At 46.1% G+C, this 14,243-nt stretch overlaps 38 pseudogenes; all 38 read left to right on the top strand.

The window, feature by feature from the left end:
- Positions 1-32: 32 nt before the first annotated feature.
- On the top strand, positions 33-161 carry LOC144186956 (5S ribosomal RNA; annotated as a pseudogene).
- A 56-nt stretch (positions 162-217) lies between these two features.
- LOC144188494 (5S ribosomal RNA) lies at positions 218-336 on the top strand (annotated as a pseudogene).
- Positions 337-392: 56 nt separating this feature from the next.
- On the top strand, positions 393-511 carry LOC144187656 (5S ribosomal RNA; annotated as a pseudogene).
- A 56-nt stretch (positions 512-567) lies between these two features.
- Positions 568-686, top strand: LOC144189090 (5S ribosomal RNA; annotated as a pseudogene).
- Positions 687-742: 56 nt separating this feature from the next.
- LOC144185227 (5S ribosomal RNA) lies at positions 743-871 on the top strand (annotated as a pseudogene).
- A 56-nt stretch (positions 872-927) lies between these two features.
- On the top strand, positions 928-1,056 carry LOC144184037 (5S ribosomal RNA; annotated as a pseudogene).
- A 56-nt stretch (positions 1,057-1,112) lies between these two features.
- LOC144185851 (5S ribosomal RNA) lies at positions 1,113-1,241 on the top strand (annotated as a pseudogene).
- A 56-nt stretch (positions 1,242-1,297) lies between these two features.
- On the top strand, positions 1,298-1,416 carry LOC144191171 (5S ribosomal RNA; annotated as a pseudogene).
- Positions 1,417-1,472: 56 nt separating this feature from the next.
- Positions 1,473-1,591, top strand: LOC144186221 (5S ribosomal RNA; annotated as a pseudogene).
- A 56-nt stretch (positions 1,592-1,647) lies between these two features.
- LOC144186643 (5S ribosomal RNA) lies at positions 1,648-1,766 on the top strand (annotated as a pseudogene).
- A 56-nt stretch (positions 1,767-1,822) lies between these two features.
- Positions 1,823-1,941, top strand: LOC144186674 (5S ribosomal RNA; annotated as a pseudogene).
- Positions 1,942-1,997: 56 nt separating this feature from the next.
- On the top strand, positions 1,998-2,116 carry LOC144182343 (5S ribosomal RNA; annotated as a pseudogene).
- A 56-nt stretch (positions 2,117-2,172) lies between these two features.
- Positions 2,173-2,301, top strand: LOC144184653 (5S ribosomal RNA; annotated as a pseudogene).
- A 56-nt stretch (positions 2,302-2,357) lies between these two features.
- On the top strand, positions 2,358-2,476 carry LOC144184204 (5S ribosomal RNA; annotated as a pseudogene).
- A 56-nt stretch (positions 2,477-2,532) lies between these two features.
- LOC144184232 (5S ribosomal RNA) lies at positions 2,533-2,651 on the top strand (annotated as a pseudogene).
- A 56-nt stretch (positions 2,652-2,707) lies between these two features.
- Positions 2,708-2,826, top strand: LOC144184366 (5S ribosomal RNA; annotated as a pseudogene).
- Positions 2,827-2,882: 56 nt separating this feature from the next.
- On the top strand, positions 2,883-3,001 carry LOC144188839 (5S ribosomal RNA; annotated as a pseudogene).
- A 56-nt stretch (positions 3,002-3,057) lies between these two features.
- LOC144186765 (5S ribosomal RNA) lies at positions 3,058-3,174 on the top strand (annotated as a pseudogene).
- A 56-nt stretch (positions 3,175-3,230) lies between these two features.
- LOC144191848 (5S ribosomal RNA) lies at positions 3,231-3,349 on the top strand (annotated as a pseudogene).
- Positions 3,350-3,405: 56 nt separating this feature from the next.
- LOC144184231 (5S ribosomal RNA) lies at positions 3,406-3,524 on the top strand (annotated as a pseudogene).
- A 56-nt stretch (positions 3,525-3,580) lies between these two features.
- LOC144186764 (5S ribosomal RNA) lies at positions 3,581-3,697 on the top strand (annotated as a pseudogene).
- A 56-nt stretch (positions 3,698-3,753) lies between these two features.
- On the top strand, positions 3,754-3,872 carry LOC144190814 (5S ribosomal RNA; annotated as a pseudogene).
- A 56-nt stretch (positions 3,873-3,928) lies between these two features.
- LOC144190890 (5S ribosomal RNA) lies at positions 3,929-4,047 on the top strand (annotated as a pseudogene).
- Positions 4,048-4,103: 56 nt separating this feature from the next.
- On the top strand, positions 4,104-4,222 carry LOC144183101 (5S ribosomal RNA; annotated as a pseudogene).
- Positions 4,223-4,278: 56 nt separating this feature from the next.
- Positions 4,279-4,397, top strand: LOC144190733 (5S ribosomal RNA; annotated as a pseudogene).
- Positions 4,398-4,453: 56 nt separating this feature from the next.
- LOC144190927 (5S ribosomal RNA) lies at positions 4,454-4,572 on the top strand (annotated as a pseudogene).
- A 56-nt stretch (positions 4,573-4,628) lies between these two features.
- On the top strand, positions 4,629-4,747 carry LOC144187916 (5S ribosomal RNA; annotated as a pseudogene).
- Positions 4,748-4,803: 56 nt separating this feature from the next.
- Positions 4,804-4,922, top strand: LOC144185712 (5S ribosomal RNA; annotated as a pseudogene).
- A 56-nt stretch (positions 4,923-4,978) lies between these two features.
- LOC144185543 (5S ribosomal RNA) lies at positions 4,979-5,097 on the top strand (annotated as a pseudogene).
- A 56-nt stretch (positions 5,098-5,153) lies between these two features.
- LOC144181713 (5S ribosomal RNA) lies at positions 5,154-5,272 on the top strand (annotated as a pseudogene).
- A 56-nt stretch (positions 5,273-5,328) lies between these two features.
- LOC144185550 (5S ribosomal RNA) lies at positions 5,329-5,447 on the top strand (annotated as a pseudogene).
- Positions 5,448-5,503: 56 nt separating this feature from the next.
- LOC144183657 (5S ribosomal RNA) lies at positions 5,504-5,622 on the top strand (annotated as a pseudogene).
- Positions 5,623-5,678: 56 nt separating this feature from the next.
- LOC144182529 (5S ribosomal RNA) lies at positions 5,679-5,797 on the top strand (annotated as a pseudogene).
- Positions 5,798-5,853: 56 nt separating this feature from the next.
- Positions 5,854-5,972, top strand: LOC144190923 (5S ribosomal RNA; annotated as a pseudogene).
- A 56-nt stretch (positions 5,973-6,028) lies between these two features.
- On the top strand, positions 6,029-6,147 carry LOC144183721 (5S ribosomal RNA; annotated as a pseudogene).
- A 56-nt stretch (positions 6,148-6,203) lies between these two features.
- On the top strand, positions 6,204-6,322 carry LOC144191172 (5S ribosomal RNA; annotated as a pseudogene).
- Positions 6,323-13,904: 7,582 nt separating this feature from the next.
- LOC144187894 (5S ribosomal RNA) lies at positions 13,905-14,023 on the top strand (annotated as a pseudogene).
- Positions 14,024-14,079: 56 nt separating this feature from the next.
- On the top strand, positions 14,080-14,198 carry LOC144190069 (5S ribosomal RNA; annotated as a pseudogene).
- Positions 14,199-14,243: the final 45 nt, after the last annotated feature.

The raw sequence follows: 14,243 nt of genomic DNA, 5'->3' as shown, positions 1-14,243 counted from the left end.
TTTCATGGGTGTCCATCTGCAAGAGCAGTACCGCTCACGGCCATACCACCCTGATAAGGCCCGATCTCGTCCGATCTCGTCCGATCTCGGCAGCCAAGCATTGTTCGGCCTGGTTAGTACCTGATTGGGAGACCGCTTCGGAATACCAGGTGCTGTGAGCATCATACCCCGCATCTTTTTCGACATTTCATGGGTGTCCATCTGCAAGTGCAATATCGCTCACGGCCATACCACCCTGAAAAGGCCCGATCTCGCCCGATCTCGGAAGCCAAGCATGGTTCGGCCTGGTTAGTACCTGATTGGGAGACCGCTTGGGAATACCAGGTGCTGTGAGCATCATACCCCGCATCTTTTTCGACATTTCATGGGTGTCCATCTGCTAGTGCAGTACCGCTCACGGCCATACCACCCTGAAAAGGCCCGATCTCGTCCGATCTCGGAAGCCAAGCATGGTTCGGCCTGTTTAGTACCTGATTGGGAGACCGCTTGGGAATACCAGGTGCTGTGAGCATCATACCTCGCATCTTTTTCGACATTTCATGGGTGTCCATCTGCAATAGCAGTACCGCTCACGGCCATACCACCCTGAAAAGGCCCGATCTCGTCTGATCTCGGAAGCCAATCATGGTTCGGCCTGGTTAGTACCTGATTGGGGGACCGCTTGGGAATACCAGGTGCTGTGAGCATCATACCCTGCATCTTTTTCGACATTTCATGGGTGTCCATCTGCTAGTGCAGTACCGCTCACGGCCATACCACCCTGATAAGGCCCGATCTCGTCCGATCTCGTCCGATCTCGGCAGCCAAGCATGGTTCGGCCTGTTTAGTACCTGATTGGGAGACCGCTTGGGAATACCAGGTGCTGTGAGCATCATACCCCGCATCTTTTTCGACATTTCATGGGTGTCCATCTGCAAGAGCAGTACCGCTCACGGCCATACCACCCTGAAAAGGCCCGATCTCGCCCGATCTCGCCCGATCTCGGCAGCCAAGCATGGTTCGGCCTGGTTAGTACCTGATTGGGAGACCGCTTGGGAATACCAGGTGCTGTGAGCATCATACCCCGCATCTTTTTCGACATTTCATGGGTGTCCATCTGCAAGAGCAGTACCGCTCACGGCCATACCACCCTGAAAAGGTCCGGTCTCGCCCGATCTCGTCCGATCTCGGCAGCCAAGCATGGTTCGGCCTGGTTAGTACCTGATTGGGAGACAGCTTGGGAATACCAGGTGCTGTGAGCATCATACCCCGCATATTTTTCGACATTTCATGGGTGTCCATCTGCAAGAGAAGTACCGCTCACGGCCATACCACCCTGTAAAGGCCCGATCTCGTCCGATCTTGGAAGCCAAGCATGGTTCGGCCTGGTTAGTACCTGATTGGGAGACCTCTTGGGAATACCAGGTGCTGTGAGGATCATACCCCGCATTTTTTTCGACATTTCATGGGTGTCCATCTGCATGAGCAGTACTACTCACGGCCATACCACCCTGAAAAGGCCTGATCTCGTCCGATATCGGAAGCCAAGCATGGTTCAGCCTGTTTAGTACCTGATTGGGAGACCGCTTGGGAATACCAGGTGCTGTGAGCATCATACCCCGCATCTTTTTCGACATTTCATGGGTGTCCATCTGCAAGAGCGGTACCGCTCACGGCCATACCACCCTGAAAAGGCCCGATCTCGTCCGATCTCGGCAGCCAAGCATGGTTCGGCCTGGTTAGTACCTGATTGGGAGACCGCTTGGGAATACCAGGTGCTGTGAGCATCTTGCCCCGCATCTTTTTCGACATTTCATGGGTGTCCATCTGCAAGAGTAGTACCGCTCACGGCCATACCACCCTGAAAAGGCCCAATCTCCTCCGACTTCGGAAGGCAAGCATGGTTCGGCCTGGTAAGTACCTGATTGGGAGACCACTTTGGAATACCAGGTGCTGTGAGCATCATTCCCCGCATCTTTTTCGACATTTCATGGGTGTCCATCTGCAAAAGCAGTACCGCTCACGGCCATACCACCCTGAAAAGGCCCGATCTCGCCCGATCTAGGAAGCCAAGCATGGTTCGGCCTGGTTAGTACCTGATTGGGAGACCGCTTGGGAATACCAGGTGCTGTGAGCATCATACCCCGCATCTTTTTCGACATTTCATGGGTGTCCATCTGCTAGTGCAGTACCGCTCACGGCCATACCACCCTGAAAAGGCCCGATCTCGTCCGATCTCGTCCGATCTCGGAAGCCAAACATGGATCGGCCTGGTTAGTACCTAATTGGGAGACCGCTTGGGAATACCAGGTGCTGTGAGCATCATACCCCGCATCTTTTTCGACATTTCATGGGTGTCCATCTGCTAGTGCAGTACCGCTCACGGCCATACCACCCTGAAAAGGCCCGATCTCGTCCGATCTAGGAAGCCAAGCATTGTTCGACCTGGTTAGTACCTGATTGGGAGACCGCTTGGGAATACCAGGTGCTGTGAGCATCATACCCCGCATCTTTTTCGACATTTCATGGGTGTCCATCTGCAAAAGCAGTACCGCTCACGGCCATACCACCCTGAAAAGGCCCGATCTCGCCCGATCTCAGAAGCCAAGCATGTTTCGGCCTGGTTAGTACCTGATTGGGAGACCGCTTGGGAATACCAGGTGCTGTGAGCATCATACCCCGCATCTTTTTCGACATTTCATGGGTGTCCATCTGCAAAGACAATACCGCTCACGGCCATACCACCCTGAAAAGGCCCGATCTCGTCCGAACTCGGAAGCCAAGCATGGTTCGGCCTGGTTAGTACCTGATTGGGAGACCGCTTGGGAATACCAGGTACTGTGAGCATCATACCCTGCATCTTTTTCGACATTTCACGGGTGTCCATCTGCTAGTGCAGTACCGCTCACGGCCATACCACCCTGAAAAGGCCCGATCTCGTCCGATCTCGGCAGCCAAGCATGGTTCGGCCTGTTTAGTACCTGATTGGGAGACCGCTTGGGAATACCAGGTGCTGTGAGCATCATACCCCGCATCTTTTTCGACATTTCATGGGTGTCCATCTGGTGGTGCAGTACCGCTCACGGCCATACCACCCTGAAAAGGCCCGAATGTCCGATCTCGGAAGCCAAGCATGGTTCGGCCTGGTTAGTACCTGATTGGGAGACCGCTTGGAAATACCAGGTGCTGTGAGCACCATACCCCGCATCTTTTTCGACATTTAATGGGTGTCCATCTGCATGAGCAGTACCGCTCACGGCCATACCACCCTGAAAAGGCCCGATCTCGCCCGATCTTGGCAGCCAAGCATGGTTCGGCCTGGTTAGTACCTGATTGGGAGACCGCTTGGGAATACCAGGTGCTGTGAGCATCATACCCCGCATCTTTTTCGACATTTCATGGGTGTCCATCTGCTAGTGCAGTACCGCTCACGGCCATACCACCCTGAAAAGGCCCGATCTCGCCCGATCTCAGAAGCCAAGCATGTTTCGGCCTGGTTAGTACCTGATTGGGAGACCGCTTGGGAATACCAGGTGCTGTGAGCATCATACCCCGCATCTTTTTCGACATTTCATGGGTGTCCATCTGGTGGTGCAGTACCGCTCACGGCCATACCACCCTGAAAAGGCCCGAATGTCCGATCTCGGAAGCCAAGCATGGTTCGGCCTGGTTAGTACCTGATTGGGAGACCGCTTGGAAATACCAGGTGCTGTGAGCATCATACCCCGCATCTTTTTCGACATTTAATGGGTGTCCATCTGCATGAGCAGTACCGCTCACGGCCATACCACCCTGAAAAGGCCCGATCTCGCCCGATCTTGGCAGCCAAGCATGGTTCGGCCTGGTTAGTACCTGAATGGGAGACCGCTTGGGAATACCAGGTGCTGTGAGCATCATACCCCGCATCTTTTTCGACATTTCATGGGTGTCCATCTGCTAGTGCAGTACCGCTCACGGCCATACCACCCTGAAAAGGCCCGATCTCGTCCGATCTCGGCAGCCAAGCATGGTTCGGCCTGTTTAGTACCTGATTGGGAGACCGCTTCGGAATACCAGGTGCTGTGAGCATCATACCCCGCATCTTTTTCGACATTTCATGGGTGTCCATCTGCAAGAGCAGTACCGCTCACGGCCATACCACCCTGAAAAGGCCCGACCTCGTCCGATCTCAGAAGCCAAGCAAGGTTCGGCCTGGTTCGTACCTGATTGGGAGACCGCTTGGGAATACCAGGTGCTGTGAGCATCATACCCCGCATCTTTTTCGACATTTCATGGGTGTCCATCTGCAAGAACAGTACCGCTCACGGCCATACCACCCTGAAAAGGCCCGATCTCGTCCGATCTCTGAAGCCAAGCATGGTTCGGCCTGTTTAGTACCTGATTGGGAGACCGCTTGGGAATACCAGGTGCTGTGAGCATCATACCCCGCATCTTTTTCGACATTTCATGGGTGTCCATCTGCAAGAGCAGTACCGCTCACGGCCATACCACCCTGAAAAGGCCCGATCTCGCCCGATTTCGGAAGCCAAGCATGGTTCGGCCTGGTTAGTACCTGATTGGGAGACCGCTTGGGAATACCAGGTGCTGTGAGCATCATACCCCGCATCTTTTTCGACATTTCATGGGTGTCCATCTGCTAGTGCAGTACCGCTCACGGCCATACCACCCTGAAAAGGCCCGATCTCGTTCGATCTCGGAAGCCAAGCATGGTGCGGCCTGGTTAGTACCTGATTGGGAGACCGCTTGGGAATACCAGGTGCTGTGAGCATCATACCCCGCATCTTTTTCGACATTTCATGGGTGTCCATCTGCAGAAGCAGTACCGCTCACGGCCATACCACCCTGAAAAGGCCCGATCTCGTCCGATCTCGGAAGCCAAGCATGGTTCGGCCTGGTTAGTACCTGATTGGGAGACCGCTTGGGAATGCCAGGTGCTGTGAGCATCATACCCCGCATCTTTTTCGACATTTCATGGGTGTCCATCTGCAAGAGCAGTACCGCTCACGGCCATATCACCCTGAAAAGGCCCAATCTCGTCCGATCTCGGCAGCCAAGCATGGTTCGGCCTGTTTAGTACCTGATTGGGAGACCGCTTCGGAATACCAGGTGCTGTGAGCATCATACCCCGCATCTTTTTCGACATTTCATGGGTGTCCATCTGCTAGTGCGGTACCGCTCACGGCCATACCACCCTGAAAAGGCCCGATCTCGTCCGATCTCGGAAGCCAAGCATGGTTCGGCCTGGTTAGTACCTGATTGGGAGACCCCTTGGGAATACCAGGTGCTGTGAGCATCATACCCCGCATCTTTTTCGACATTTCATGGGTGTCCATCTGCTAGTGCGGTACCGCTCACGGCCATACCACCCTGAAAAGGCCCGATCTCGTCCGATCTTTGAAGCCAAGCATGGTTCGGCCTGTTTAGTACCTGATTGGGAGACCGCTTGGGAATACCAGATGCTGTGAGCATCATACCCCGCACCTTTTTCGACATTTCATGGGTGTCCATCTGCAGGCGCAGTACCACTCGCGGCCATACCACCCTGAAAAGGCCCGATCTCGTCCGATCTCAGAAGCCAAGCAAGGTTCGGCCTGGTTCGTACCTGATTGGGAGACCGCTTGGGAATACCAGGTGCTGTGAGCATCATACCCCGCATCTTTTTCGACATTTCATGGGTGTCCATCTGCTGGTGCGGTACCGCTCACGGCCATACCACCCTGAAAAGGCCCGATCTCGTCCGATCTTTGAAGCCAAGCATGGTTCGGCCTGTTTAGTACCTGATTGGGAGACCGCTTGGGAATACCAGGTGCTGTGAGCATCATACCCTGCATCTTTTTCGACATTTCATGGGTGTCCATCTGCAAGAACAGTACCGCTCACGGCCATACCACCCTGAAAAGGCCCTATCTCGTCCGATCTAGGAAGCCAAGCATTGTTCGGCCTGGTTAGTACCTGATTGGGAGACCGCTTGGGAATACCAGGTGCTGTGAGCATCATACCCTGCATCTTTTTCGACATTTCATGGGTGTCCATCTGCTAGTGCAGTACCGCTCACGGCCATACCACCCTGAAAAGGCCCGATCTCGCCCGATCTCGGCAGCCAAGCGTGGTTCGCCCTGTTTAGTACCTGAATGGGAGACCGCTTGGGAATACCAGGTGCTGTGAGCATCATACCCCGCATCTTTTTCGACATTTCATGGGTGTCCATCTGCAAAAGCAGTACCGCTCACGGCCATACCACCCTGAAAAGGCCCGATCTCGTCCGATCTCGGAAGCCAAGCATGGTTCGGCCTGGTTAGTACCTGATTGGGAGACCGCTTGGGAATACCAGGTGCTGTGAGCATCATACCCTGCATCTTCTTCGACATTTCATGGGTGTCTGTTGGGTTTGTTCTGTTTTACTATTATAATAGTTATATTAATTCATTTCTTTATTAAATCATTCTCTTTCTTTTCTCTGTATTAATTCATTACTTTGTTAAATCATTCTCTTTCTGTTTTTCAAAAGTGTTGAGGTCACACCAAGTCATCTTTAACCTGGACAGCCTTTTCCAGGATGGTTATACAGATAATCCACCCAATCTGGGTCCTTGAGATTTGGTGGGCCCTTGGTGACGAGGACAGGGCTATTCGGACAATAACAAGAATATTGTTATCGTTATGTAACCGTACACTTCGGGTTTTTCTGTATGTAACGATTATATGATTATGATTATATTATATGATTCTTAGGTCAAGGAGGTTGTATAATTACTCTAATCTACATGTTGTTAGGTCTAGTCCCTGTTTTTGTTATTAGTAAAATACTTTGATTGTTATTGTAGTCCCAGATGTTGTTTTTACTCATACGTGATGGAATGATCTACAACTCTGTAACTTGTGACCATAAGAATGGGACGAAAACGTCTATTCGGGAAGACGTTCGGAAGTTGTAAGGTGACACTTGCTGTAACGCTCCCCTCCGGAGGCTTTTATCTGTTGTATCCATTTCTATTTAATTAAATGTCAATAATTGAATAAGATGTCTTCCTGCAGTTATTGATAATTACGGACGAAGGTAATTATTAATGAACCTGACATTTTGGTCCTTCTGAGCCATGGAGGTCAATATACCGGAGCGAGAACCCAGGCGCTGCTGTTCGACATCTGGTAAGTGACCGTGCGCACGGCGTCTTCAAAACCCTTGGTGGGCCGGAGTTTTTCGACGGGGGCGCCTGGATTCTCGGCGGTTGAAGACTTTTCCTGCTGGAGGGAGACATCTGATGGATCTCGGGTAAGTCCACATTAATGTCTGCATGTTGTGAAGGTGTTTCCAAATGCGTTAAAGGGACATTGTATGTGAGGTCCATTGTTGGGCTGGTTTCGCGTCCTGGGTGACGGCGATAAAACCCTGTGTTTATACTAGTCAATGGCAGGTACGGTGGGGCACTTTGCTGGAAAGTGTCCTGTGTCTCAGGGGTAGGCACGAATATATTGTACTAGAGGTACAATATTGGGGCCGGGGAGTGTCCTGTGTCTAAAGGGTAGGCACGAATATACGTTGTATGGTGTTTGTGTGGTTTCTGCAGTAAAATTAGGAAAGGCCTAGGAGATACAGTCGATACAGTCGAATAGATAATAATAATATTAATAATAATAATAAATAATAGAGTTAACTGTGTGAGGCACACGAACTCACTACAAAAAATAAAAGTAAAATATGGGAAACACGTGTTGTAAGGCGGGTTTGGATGACGATCCAAAAAATACGTCTAACTTGTAAGGATTGGAAAAAATTGGAAAGACAAAGCGCTTTAAAAATATTACACAGCTATATTTATGGATAAATAAATATGGGTTTGCTGGCCAGCTTAAAATGCATAGAATGCAGGATAATATATGCACTAATGCATAGAGGTAATATACATATATAAATAATATGTGAGTGGATAAAAGTGTAACAGCTTGTTCCACAGACACTAATGGCAAAATAAGGCCGGGGAGAAGTTAAAAATACTATTTTGGGAAAATAGTGGGGGCTCCCTCGGATAACGGGGATATATTTAAGACCGTGGCTGCGGGAAAGTACTGTTTGGTAAGGAAAAAATAGCGGGGCCTCCTCGGCTGACGGGGAAAATATTTACCGAGATAGGTGACGGGCGCGGAGGAAGTTTAACAAAAATAAAGGGAGCTAGAAAATTAATGGGGACACTGGTATTTGATTTGGTTAATCCGGGTATGACGTTTTGTGATTACAATAAATTGGGTTTTTTTTGTGATGCTTGGGCTTGTATAACAACAATTAGAATGGTTATTTCCAAGTGCGGGTGGTGCTTTGTTAATATAACCTATATGTACTGTCAATTTACAGCAATGTGATGGCTTATTGCAGCTTGGTTTTTGATCCCGTCCGCTAACGGGAAGATGGTGTTTAAAAAGACAAAAGAATATATACAAAATGATCATTTAAATTTTAGCAGGGAATGTCACCTGTGTTTTTATTATGCTCTAGACTTGCCAAAAAATGTGTCAACTGCGGGGGAAGCGTTTCTGGTGCAGCGGCTGCTGATTAGATGGGAGTGAAACATGTGGGCCGCGGGGCAGACGATTTAACTGTGTTGGGCTTTCGGGAGCGTTCGGACCGTGTAAACAACTAAAATTTTGTGATCCCTTCCGTGAAGACATTATAATAATAATAATTGGCCTTGAGGGTGCTGAAGCAAACTTGAGGGCAGAAAATGGGTTTTTGCCATATTGTTGTGCTTGCAGCATACATATTCTGGATATATGGGGTCTTGGAAAAATATTGTGATGTAGTTGAATATCGGAAGAGGGGTTAATTTGACGTTTTAATGGTTGTCTTCTCTAAAAAGCGTTGTATTTGGGCACAGGGAAAAAGCTGGTTTGTAAACATAAGATAACAATGCTGTTTTCGCAGCAAGAGTGGAGGTCATAGTTAACGGCTAATTGCGTTTTCTGTTTGGACTTTTCAGAATAAGAACAATACATGGTCTGCAAGAAATGCAAGGTTATGCGGATGCTTTCGCATTGATATTTTGGGTTTTAAAATGAAATGTATTAAGAGGATAGAAAATCTGTTTAGTAAAAGGTTGATTTGGTAAAAAGCTTTGGATTTGGGAAATAGACCAAAATAGTCATTTTTGAGCAATTGTGGATTTCAAAGGGCTCTTAGTTAAAGGAAACTAGCTTTTGGAGGATAAAATAATATTAATACTATTTCAGAATTTTTTGATTATTCAAAATACTTTAATCCAGGAGGTTGGCTGTTTAAAAGAAAAAAAGGCCAGGATGACAAAATTTACAAAATTATGGTATATTGGTGACGATAAGGTTTTTAAAACATTAAAGTTTGTAATTAGGAATTGTCTAACAAAAGGTTGATTTCTCTAATTTAATTGTTGTAGATTTTTGTTTTGGTAACAGGCTATGGGAAATGACTCTTGTCTTAAGTAAACATCATATGAGGTGATTTACAAAGTATAGTAGGTATTGAATTATTTGGCTGTTAACGACATCAGATGGGAAATTTACAATGCAATAGTGGCATGATAAAATTCATGGCATTCATCCAAATAATTAGGTGAATTGTAAATAAAATAATTGGTTTAGGATGAGCATATTTTCCCTAAGAATGGAGTAACATGGAATGTTTTTCAAAGTGCACTTGAAAGAACATTGTCTGTTGTCCTGGCGGGAGGAAATATGCTTTGTCACAGGTCATATTGGTGACTTTAAGGATATTACGGATTGGATAAGCATTGGTCAATTGATACAACCAAATAACGTTGCTTTTTACTGCTTTAAGGGCATGCAAATTGGTGAGAACTTTAGCAACGATGGGGTTAATACGCCTGAATGTTACAGTGATAACGAGTGGCAATAACAAGCTTAGATAAGGGAGGGAAAGGAGAAATTCTCCAAATTCCAGAATCTGGCTTAGAAACAGGTTATGTTAGTCGTTTTGGGTTTTTGACAGGATGTGGTAGTACATTAATTCTGGGAAATTTTGGGAAATTGGGGACCCCATATCTAAAACAAGTAGGCGTCATGTTGTATAAATTAGGCGTGGATGAATTTGTTTTACAAATGGGGGAGATTATCTTATCACCTGAAACAAGTAGAAACAAAATTGGATGGCCGCATTAAAAGGTGATTGGCATGCTATTAGAGGAAATTGGGATTTTCCAAAAACCTGATAGGGGGCCATTAGGTCATGGCGGCTGTGAAAATAAAAACCTTAGATGTGAAACTATTGCCACCTCAATTCGGGGAACAAACAGCTAAACTGATAGCATTAAAGAGGATATAACTTTGTGTGAAACTTGAAGGAATTTTTTTACAAACGGTTAAAATGCTAGAGTGGGGGTGTGTATATTAAAGGATCTACTAATGAATGCGGGGTGGATCCAGACTTTCCGGAATGTGGGGTATTCATGGCGTCCTCGAGAATTTGTGGATTTTCTCCGGGTACTCCAGTTTACTCCCACAAAATGAAATTATGGATGCTAGACTGGTTGAACACACTAAATTCTTTTTTTTATGAGTGTGAGCGTGAATGATAGTTTGTCTTTTTGTGTTTTTTGATTGGCAGACCACCGAGACATAATCTATCAATAAAAGATCAATAAAGAAAATAATTTGGGCTTGAGTCAAGGGAAGACCTATGTCTCGACAAGGGGGAGGTGGCCTTGCTACAACGGCACTACAAGGCTTAGGGTTTAAATCTATATGCATACCCACATATCCATTTCAAAAAAATACATATAGATTTTATTTTATTTTATTAGATCATATGGATATCATTCCACGATATGGAATTCCAGAAACTATTTATAGTGATAATGGCTCCCATTTTGTTAATATAATAGTTGTCTACCATCCACAATTGGCGGACCTTATATGAAGTCCTGTTTGGTAGACCTTACAAATTATTATTATTCACCACACAATGACAATTGGATGATGAGGCGAATCTATCAGAGAAAAAAAAACGCACACACCAAATTTAGACTATCAGAGGGAGATTTTGCTTCTTAACAGGAAACGGACGAAGCGACGGTGATTCTTGAAGACTGGATGCTGATAAGCAGCATAAAAGAAGAAACATCGGAGCAACGCAAAGTGGGAGGGTCCTTGTTACTGAAAGGGGACACGGATGCACCTTTCCCACAGTAAGAAGGTTGTCTAAATTGAAACGTTTCAAGAGGAAAACTCCCTAAACAAAGACAAAAAGTCATGTTGAAAACAATTATTGCTTTTGGGGCAATGAGATTAATGATGATTGTGATTCTATTCCTTTCCACAGTAGGGTTGTTTTCTCCAGTTGGAGAAAAAGGCGGAGGCGTTTCAATTGAGGATACACCTTCTTACGGGAGGGTAAACCGAGAAACATACACATTTACATTTAATTAACATTACCTACTAAATCAAATTTCCAAATTGAAAATATATATTTGGACTCGGCGACGTCCCGGGTGCCGTACAAGGTGTCAATCTATGGTGGGAAATATGTGTGGTACATTAACAGCAAAAAAATTGAAGATTGGGAAAAGCCTTGTTGCAGAAATTGGTCAAGATTGGAAAGCTTGGACTGACATATTAACCTGTGAAATTTATTTCTGAAACAGGGATTTCCCAAACGGGGGATAATTGGGCGCTGTTAATGGAGTGTAAAGAGGACAAGCACTAGGTGGAGCTACTTTGGTAAAAGGGTGGTCTCAATTGAAACATTGAGGGGACGGGTAAAATAAACTTTCTGACTTAATAAAATACGGGAAACACCAATATTAATTGAAAAGATTATTGCTCAGCAAGCAATACCATAAAACTATAGGGAACTCTTTTATATTGGGTTTGACGTCTCCATATAGTTTCAATTGAGACTAAACCATCTTACAAAAGATTAGGATAACCTACCAGACAAGGGAAAAAACGATGGGGTCTAACAACTCCCTCAATCACCATTCTTTTGGGGAAAAGTGTTTTTACAAATGAAAAAACGTGTCCTACTTGGCAAGAAAGAAAAAAAAATATATTGAAACAGTGTTAATCCTGTTACGCAGTAAATAGGAAGTCAATTTTTCCACTGTTTAATCATTTTACCTGCTTAAACCTTACAGGGCATGGTCTGAAGCTAGGGGCGATAAATGAGACGTGGTGTACCGGCGTTCTAAAACAAACTACACCCCTGATACCACGTTCTGGCCTATGGTGGCGGGGTGGTAGATAAATTATACGACTCCTGCCGAAACGCGGCAGGACTAGGTACTTTGGTCTCACTGCTCTTACCGATGTCTGTTTTTCCATCCACAGTGGAGGAGATACAATTGGCGGCTCATAATTCGGCTGAAGGGTCGACCCTCCCGACATCGTCGAGAGGCATGGAGGGAAGGAGATCCAACATACATTGATGCGATTGGCATCCCCTGGGGCGTACCAGATGAGTATAAGCTGGCTAATCAGATCGCAGCAGGTTGGGAGTCTATCTTCCTTCTAATCACCCCAAACAAAAATGTGGATAGAATAAATTACTTACATTACAATGTTCAAAACTTGGAAATTATACTGAACAGGGATTTGTGGCCATGAAGGAACAACTGGCAGCTACCAGTCTGATGGCGTTCCAGAATCGCATAGCGGTGGATATGATCCTTGAAACAGGGGGCGTGTGTGCAATGTTTGGAAAACAATGTTGCACCTTCATACCGAACAACGCGTCACCCAGTGGATCTCTCACCAGGGCCATTACTGGCCTGCAAACACTGAACCGCAATATGCAAGAGCACTCTGGAGTAGATACGTCCGCATTGTCAGATTGGTGGGATAAGACCTTTGGAAAATCTAAAGATTTGGCTACATCCTTCGTGGTTACTATAGGCACAATTACCGCTATTCTAACATTGTGTGGGTGATGTAGTATCCCCTGTTTGCGCTCCTTGCTAAGCCGACTTATAACTACTGCAATTGCCCCTACAAATTCTAAAGTACATGAGTTGTATCTTATGGGACGGTTTGGGGAAAGCAGTGAGGTCCAGGAGTACGGTAAATCCGAGGACCAATTGGACGAATATAATTATGTTTTTTCTCTTTCAGACCAGCCATGGGAGTAAGGAGTAGGCGGGAAAAATCACAGTCACCCGACATTACCATTTAGTGATTACTAAGAAATGACTAATAACATACATATTATAAAAACGGGGGAATGTTGGGTTTGTTCTGTTTTACTATTATAATAGTTATATTAATTCATTTCTTTATTAAATCATTCTCTTTCTTTTCTCTGTATTAATTCATTACTTTGTTAAATCATTCTCTTTCTGTTTTTCAAAAGTGTTGAGGTCACACCAAGTCATCTTTAACCTGGACAGCCTGTTCCAGGATGGTTATACAGATAATCCACCCAATCTGGGTCCTTGAGATTTGGTGGGCCCTTGGTGACGAGGACAGGGCTATTCGGACAATAACAAGAATATTGTTATCGTTATGTAACCGTACACTTCGGGTTTTTCTGTATGTAACGATTATATGATTATGATTATATTATATGATTCTTAGGTCAAGGAGGTTGTATAATTACTCTAATCTACATGTTGTTAGGTCTAGTCCCTGTTTTTGTTATTAGTAAAATACTTTGATTGTTATTGTAGTCCCAGATGTTGTTTTTACTCATACGTGATGGAATGATCAACAACTCTGTAACTTGTGACCATAAGAATGGGACGAAAACGTCTATTCGGGAAGACGTTCGGAAGTTGTAAGGTGACACTTGCTGTAACGCTCCCCTCCGGAGGCTTTTATCTGTTGTGTCCATTTCTATTTAATTAAATGTCAATAATTGAATAAGATGTCTTCCTGCAGTTATTGATAATTACGGACGAAGGTAATTATTAATGAACCTGACAGTGTCCATCTGCTAGTGCAGTACCGCTCACGGCCATACCACCCTGAAAAGGCCCGATCTCGTGCGATCTCGGAAGCCAAGCATGGTTCGGCCTGGTTAGTACCTGATTGGGAGACCGCTTGGGAATACCAGGTGCTGTGAGCATCTTGCCCCGCATCTTTTTCGACATTTCATGTGTGTCCATCTGCTAGTGCAGTACCGCTCACGGCCATACCACCCTGAAAAGGCCCGATCTCGTCCGATCTCGGAAGCCAAGCATGGTTCGGCCTGTTTAGTACCTGATTGGGAGACCGCTTGGGAATACCAGGTGCTGTGAGAACCATGCCCCGCATCTTTTCCGACATTTCATGGGTGTCCATCTGCA

This window comes from Stigmatopora nigra, unplaced genomic scaffold, assembly GCF_051989575.1.
Source record: "Stigmatopora nigra isolate UIUO_SnigA unplaced genomic scaffold, RoL_Snig_1.1 HiC_scaffold_24, whole genome shotgun sequence".
Lineage (NCBI taxonomy): Eukaryota > Metazoa > Chordata > Actinopteri > Syngnathiformes > Syngnathidae > Stigmatopora > Stigmatopora nigra.
The sequence above is the reverse complement of the archived record's forward strand: the minus strand, read 5'-3'. Positions and strand labels throughout refer to the sequence as shown.